Genomic DNA, 7234 nt, shown 5'->3' with positions numbered 1-7234 from the left:
AAAGGGGAGACAGCTAGCTCCACACCATGCTTCTGCTACCCTAGGTGAAATCACACAGACCCTCTGCCTGAGCTCCAGGAGGAATTTCAGGGTGGGGCCAGAGGCATGAGGCATGGAGCTAGGGAGCACCAATGCATGCTTCGTTCCAGTCTCTGCAGATATCTGATTGGCTATCTACTCCAGGGTTAATGTTGCTCCAAGCCAGGCCTGTCTGTGGCCAGATAATGGAAGCACAGCCAAACTGCACCTAGAGGGCAGGGCTGACAGAGAGCTGAAACACTGAACTGGGTTTCACAAATGCCTCCAGGTCCATGCAAATTTCAGGACATCTATTGGGTTAGGAGACTGGGGTGTCTGCCTATTCTACAGTCTCATAGACTCATAGATATTAAGGTCAGAAGGGACCATCATGAACATCTAGTCTGACCTCCTGCACAATGCAGGCCACAGAACCTCACCCACCCACTCCTGCAATAAACCTTTCACCTATGTCTGAGCTACTGAAGTCCTCAAATCATGGTTTAAAGACTTCACGGTGCAGAGAATCCTCCAGCAAGTGACCTGTGGCCCACGCTGCAGAGGAAGGAGGAAAAAACCCCAGGGCCTCTTCCATCAGTTAAATGGAGCAAAATCTGTTCCAGAAGGACATTCCACAAGTTTCAGCCCAGACATTTTCCTATTTCTCACCACCCACCAAAGAAAATGAGAATCCATGCAGGAGAGAGCTGGCTCTATATATATATACCCACAAGAGCCATTTTGTAATGTAGTCACCACTCCCTGCCTTCATGACCCCTTTGTCAAGTCTGGACTCAAGGACACCCTTCGAGGAGACTCTAGCAGACTGTATTGGACAAGGTTTCCTCACCTTGGATCCTTACTGCAAACACTTTTCACACACACCGGTGGCAAGTTCAGCACCAAGTGCTTTATTTCAAATGTTTTTTCCCCTCAACAGCATAAGACTTTCCCCCCAAGCCTTGACCTACTACTAGGGCATTGGGGAAATCTCACCTTTCCACACTCTTATGCTGCTCTGGTACATCACACTTTCCACCTACAGTTGCTTCCTGCCTCTCTTTTAACTGTTTCCAGCTGATGAACTCAATCACCCAGCTAATTAGTTAATTACTTAGTACTTAAAGTCTTACCTCATCCATTTGCCCCATGTGGGGAGGCTTCCCAAGTGCACAGAGCGGTGAGTTAGCCTTAGACTACTCACACTCTGCTACAGGTACGTGCTTAGTTAACCTAGTAGTTTGAGAACCAGGAAGAACGACCATGTCCAGTGCTCCCAATAGAAAAATCACCTATATAGTCACTACATCTGAACCTTGAGGCCTAGAGTTTCAGGCTGTAGCCTGGAATGTGGGAGAGCCAGGTTCAATTACTTGTTCCACCAGAAACTTCCTGAGTGACTTTGGTTAAGTCACTAAGCCCTGTCTACACTGGGGAGGGGGCAGGGGGGAAGATCAATCTAAGTTACGCAACTTCAGCTACTTGAATAATGTAGCTGAAGTCAACGTACTTAGATCGACTTACCGTGGTGTCTTCCCTGCGGTGAGTCGACTGCTGCCGCTCCCCTGTCGACGCCGCCTGCACCTCTCGCGGCGGTGGAGTACAGGAGTCGACGGGAGAGCGCTCGGGGGTCGATTTATCGCGTCTAGACTAGATGCGATAAATTGATCCCCGCTGGATAGATCGCTGCTCACCGATCTGATGGGTAGTGCAGACATACCCTAAGGGCACGTTTACACTGATTGTAAACCCGCATGTGCAGGACCTGGACTTGTGGACTTGATGTTTCCAAGCCTGCACTTGAGCATCCACACTGCATTGTAAACCTGGGTTCACAACCGCTGGACCTGGGTCTCACCGCTGTGCTAATGCATTCATACGGGACTATGCAGCCTTTCTCACTTGGGTCTACAGCTTGAGCTGCATCCACACTGCAAAATGGCAGGGCTTGGCACTCACCCCCCAAGCAAGGTCCTGGCACCTGGGTTCCGAGTGCTTGCTGACCCAAGTCAGACTGATTGATGTGTGGATAGAAACATTTCACCCATTCATCAATGTAGCTACTTCTAGTGTGGAACATGGCATCTGTTTAACAGTGCATAGAAACACTACACAATAGTTCAGACTAGGAAGGGAAAAGGAATATGGAATTCAGCACACTTCAGGTAGGGTTGTTAGCCAGAGAGCAATCACCCCAAACTGGATTTGGGGCAGGATATGAAGGGTGAGAAAGAGAACAGCTTTACCTTCTCAAATTGTCATGTGAGTTTTAATTATCAAATAGTCAGGACCACTGTTCTACACTTCATCGGAAAGACTGCACAGTGCCGTCTAACACCATACCCGTGTTAACACTGACATGCAGGCACCTACTGGGTTGCCAACACCAGATGTCCCATCCAAGTAATGACCAGCCTTAGCTCTGCTTAGTTTATGAGACAACACCTTGAGATTCTGTGCCAGATTTTTAAAGGGGCAAACATATTAACACTACACAATTACCCAGGTGATCCAAATCCGTGTGCCCAACGAGGCAAATATGCTGGGATGTATTCACCATGGCAGCTACCCTGAACTAGCATACCCCTGGATAGGGAAGGAAGGATATTACATTAGATCCCCTCCTCTCAGTAGGACAGTTCTGGGCCTGCTAGAGTGGGATATCTGCTATTGGATGTATCCCAAGGCACACTACAGAGGTTTGACTTTTTTGCTTAATTTCTTGATTTTGGCAAGTTATGGAAAATAGTTGAAATGCTGAAAAGTGACTCTAAAAATGGCATTGTGGGATTCATCATTGATTGTCTCTCATACTGTAAAAATGTAAGCAGCCAAAGGAAGGTTTTTCTGACTGTCAGCCCTGCAAATTCCACCAGGGTCCTGAGAGTCAAGCTGGGTTCTTTCTGGCTCATCCCCAGACACAATGATGTTACAGATGTTGGGAAGGAATTTCCCCCCAAGTTGGATTGGCAGTGACCTTGGGGGAGGGGGGTTTCACCTTTCTCTGCAGCGGGTAACTTGCCACAATTATCTGGAGGTATCTCATTTACTCATTTCTCTGCCATTGCTGAAGCCCTGGGCATTTTTGCAGTCCCTCCTCTTCTCTGCCTGTGGCATATAATAGTCTAGTCTCCTGTGGGCTGTAATACTTTGGTCTAATTTTGGTTGTTGGGTTTAGTATGCCGGTGCTAGGTCGTGGTGGTGGCCTGTGATATACAGGAGGTCAGATATGATGTAGTGGTCCCTTCTAGCCTTAAACACAGTTACTCTATGACTAGCTTATTCCTTCCACAAAGCTGACCAGCTCCATTGTCTTCAGAGGGGAAACTGCAGGACACACAGAAGAGGGGAAGTGTCTACCCTCAGGTCACACGGGAGGTCAGTGGCAGAGTCACCAACAGAACCCAGGTCTTCTGAGTCCCATGAAAGTGCCTGGTCTACTGACTGCACCACCTCACACCATGAAGCAAGCTTTGATTGAGACTTCTGGACCCTTGCCTTAGCCAGAGCATTATATACTTTCCTTGGACTAATACTATACTGTACTTCAGTTACCAGTTGGAAGGATATCAACCCTCCCACCCCCATATGTTAGCTGCATTTCCAATGGGAATCAGTTTGCTCTGCAGTTGTGCAAGTACAAGGAGTTATGCAACACTGGCAACTAGTGCAGACAAATGTCCACAAGCTTAGAGAACATTTGCCTGCACTAGCTGCTGAATACATCTTTAATAGCTTCTTTGGGAGGCGGGCGCTGTGTGAATTTTGTATGTTTCATTTATGTCATTGGCCAAATTCTGAGCAACTTCTTGGCCTCTGATTTTCATCACACCTAGGGCAAAACAATTGTAAAGGTAAATTCAGCTTCCTTCCTGCGCCGCACTTGATCAGTCGCCATGACACATACAAACCCATATTTCATTCAGAGGTCCCATACTTCCCCTGAATTCACATTTCAGTTTTAAGCTACAAGTTGCTCACACCGCCTACTCATTCATCTTGGCTTTAGAAACAAAAGTGTCTTTCATCCTAAGTAACATTTTTCCTCTCTCTGTTGCAATACTTCTCAAAAGTACACACCATGTGAGCCAAGTGCTCTTTATTTTTTTTCTCTCCGGTATAAAATAGAAGAGCATTATATATCTGCAATGCTGCTGGACCTGCAACATGAACAATCGTCATCCCTTGCACTTCCTGAGCTTTCTCTGGCCTCCCTATAGCAACGAGAAAACTGGTTGCTTATGCTGATACCCCTTTTTAATATGGTGTCTTTGTAAATCTGTTGAGTTGGAGGGAGTAATTGCTGTAACTTTGGTTTGACACCCTGTCGTTTTTAGTAAATATTTCTGAAGCAGGCATTTAGGGAGACAGCACAGAACTTTATTAACGACATGAGCATTGGTTGATACTGAGTCTACATGGAATTCTGGGAATGTTTGATTGTTGGGCATGCTCAGGGGCATTTAGCATAGTCACTCCTAAAGCCGTGTAAATTACAGCCATCCAGCTCCCACACTAAATGCCAAATTGGGCCAAGTTAAACAATTTTGCTATTTATACCCGCTGATATCCATCTTATAGCTAATTTGGGTCTGACATGTGGCTTGAACTACCATTTTGTCACTTCGGAGCTTTTAACTTATTTTCTCTGAAAGACATGCCTACTTCGGACAAGCACTCCAAGGGTACAAATAGTGAGAGTAACATCTTAATAGCCTACAGCTCGTGTGAGGAGGACTGCCCATGTGGTCCTGCAGACTCTTGTCCTTGTGAATGAGCTACGGGATTACTCACTTGAGTAAGGACTGCTTCCATCGGTAAAGGTTGCAGACCTAGATCAAAAGGTTTGAGACTTGAAAATAAAGGAATAGGGGGTTGGAAATTCTCCAGAGAGTCTGACTAGATACCCAGAGGGCATTTCTGGTATGCCCTAAGTCTTTGTGAGACCTAGAAATAGGTTGATATAAGGACGAGAGATTGGTTTTGGGTAATGAAAGTTCAGTGAGAAAGTTATCCCATTGAAGTCATTGGGCTCTGAAAGCTCTTGGCTCCTCTCAGGAGGCGCTCAGCACCTCAAAGCGTTGATACCATATTCTATTAGGGTGTGTCTTCACTGCGATTGGCACCAAGGTTAGCCTTACCCAGGTATGAGCAGCCAATTGCAAAGCCATACGCGAGTTACTGTGTCTTTGGTGGTGCCATCCTCACCCAGGAGTGTTGCCACTCTATGATGCCTCCCAGTGAATTGTGGGAAAACCAGTCTGTCCTTCTGGGAACATGGGCTCTGAAGCCTCGTGAAGGGGGGTGGGCTTCGGAGCCCAAGCTCCAACTTCAGAGTGCTGTCTATGCAGCTATTTTTAGAGTGCTGATGTGAGGCCCACCAGCCCCAGTCTGTTGACCCACAAGCTCCAAAATGCTGTGTCGACATACCCCCCTAAGGCCCCAGCTCAGCCAGATGCTTAACTGCATGCCTAACGTCAATCACGTTACACTGAAATCAATGAGACTGCTCAAAAAATTGGGTCAAAAAACTACTCATAGATGTTCCTCTCCATGGAAATCTTTAGTAAAAGGCGAAAGATTTATACGATCTGAAGAGAAACCAGAGTTCAAACTAGGCATGTACCTTGCTGAATCAGGGCCTGAAGTTGCCTCTTAAACAGTTTCGTAAACATAGATATTTAAAACATTTTGGTGCACTTGAAGGAGGATATTTTCAGTGATGGTGCCTTGTAAATCTCAGATAGGCTCTTTGTTTGATTTTAAGATCGTATTGGAGGGGTGAAGTGTCTGTGGTACAGAAGCAGGTGGCTGAGTATTTAATGAATTTCATTTCTCTTTGCTCACTTCAGAATGCGATGGCAATTCACCTGCTCTGTTTTTTCACAAATTTGTTTTCTAATCACCAGCCTGAAAAAATGTAATTTGGCAGCACTGCTTTTTTATCTTTCCATCAAACAGAAATATTTCGGTGGGAATAGGCCAACTGACGCTGGGTGCGGATCTGGCCCTGAAAGATTAAAATGGCCTATTTCAGCAAGGACCACCTACTTTACAGGTACTTTTAATAAACATCTCTTACTAATCGCTCTTTATTTCCAGAGCATCTTAAAAAGCTAGTAATGTGCTGACATTGTGAAACAAAATCAGTACAGGGCTAGATCCTTGGGCTGGAGTAAATCAGCATCATTCCATTGAAATCAGTGGAGTGGCAGCAATTTACGCCAGCTGAGAGCTCTCCAGAGTGGCTTTTGCCCAACATTTCCAGCTGTAAAAGACAATTCTTTAAGTATTGAAGTAAGGATAACGTTTCTCCACCTATATAGCTGAGAATTGCACAGTCATATTCCCTGTTGTGATCCAGACAAGGTTCTGGATTTAATTAAATGAGCATTTTTTAAAAAATCCCCTTTGTTTTTATTGTTTGAAAATGGAAACATTTTAGGAGATGCCCTGGGTAATTAATGATGTTGCTGTGGAGGCAAAAGCTCTCACAGAGCAGCACTGTACTTTGGCTGTACTGAGAGTCTGTGCTGCTCTGTGAGAGCTTTTCTATTGTCTCCGCATGCCCCCAACTGGTAGATGAGGCTAAGGATTTTAGCAGCAAATGTTCTCTATAAAGGCTATTGGACTAGCCCTGGACAGGATATTTACACACACACATACGGGAGCGTGCGTGCACTCATACAAAGAAATCAACCCAAATATGACAGTCATGCTCTGAAATGATCTTTTCCCCATGGAGTTTCATCATTCGTGTCAAATCCAGTTTTACCATTCAAGCAAATGCCTTTTCCTGTCTTCTCATTAAGGACCTGTTCCTGTGAAGAGCTGCTTTTTGCAAAATGCTGAACACCACTGACTCACCAGAGCCCAGAAGATTCTCAGAACATCAGAGGAGATGCTCAGCATCTTGTAACATCAGGCCATTAGAAAGAAAAAAGAAAGAAAGAAAGAAACTTTCTTCCTTTCTTCACTTTGAAGCAGTAGGTCATCCCCAGAAGCTTTTCCTACAAAAGAGCCTAGTTATAAGTTTTCGGAACGCTGCATACTCTGAAAACCTAACCGTAGACAGAGTATGTTTGTATAATTCCCTCATTTAGGGCCAGATTGCAAACCCTTTACTCACCTTGAGTAACACTTTGTTCCATATCCATTCACACTAAAACCAATGAAAACATTTGTGAAGCAACGTGCTACTCAAGGGGAGTATGGG

General features: G+C 45.3%; 1 pseudogene; it reads right to left on the bottom strand.

Moving 5' to 3' along the window:
• Window positions 1-5506: 5506 nt before the first annotated feature.
• Window positions 5507-5629, bottom strand: LOC144263330 (U5 spliceosomal RNA; annotated as a pseudogene).
• Window positions 5630-7234: the final 1605 nt, after the last annotated feature.

Source organism: Eretmochelys imbricata, chromosome 3 (genome assembly GCF_965152235.1).
Source record: "Eretmochelys imbricata isolate rEreImb1 chromosome 3, rEreImb1.hap1, whole genome shotgun sequence".
Classification (NCBI taxonomy): Eukaryota; Metazoa; Chordata; order Testudines; family Cheloniidae; genus Eretmochelys; species Eretmochelys imbricata.
The sequence above is the reverse complement of the archived record's forward strand: the minus strand, read 5'-3'. Positions and strand labels throughout refer to the sequence as shown.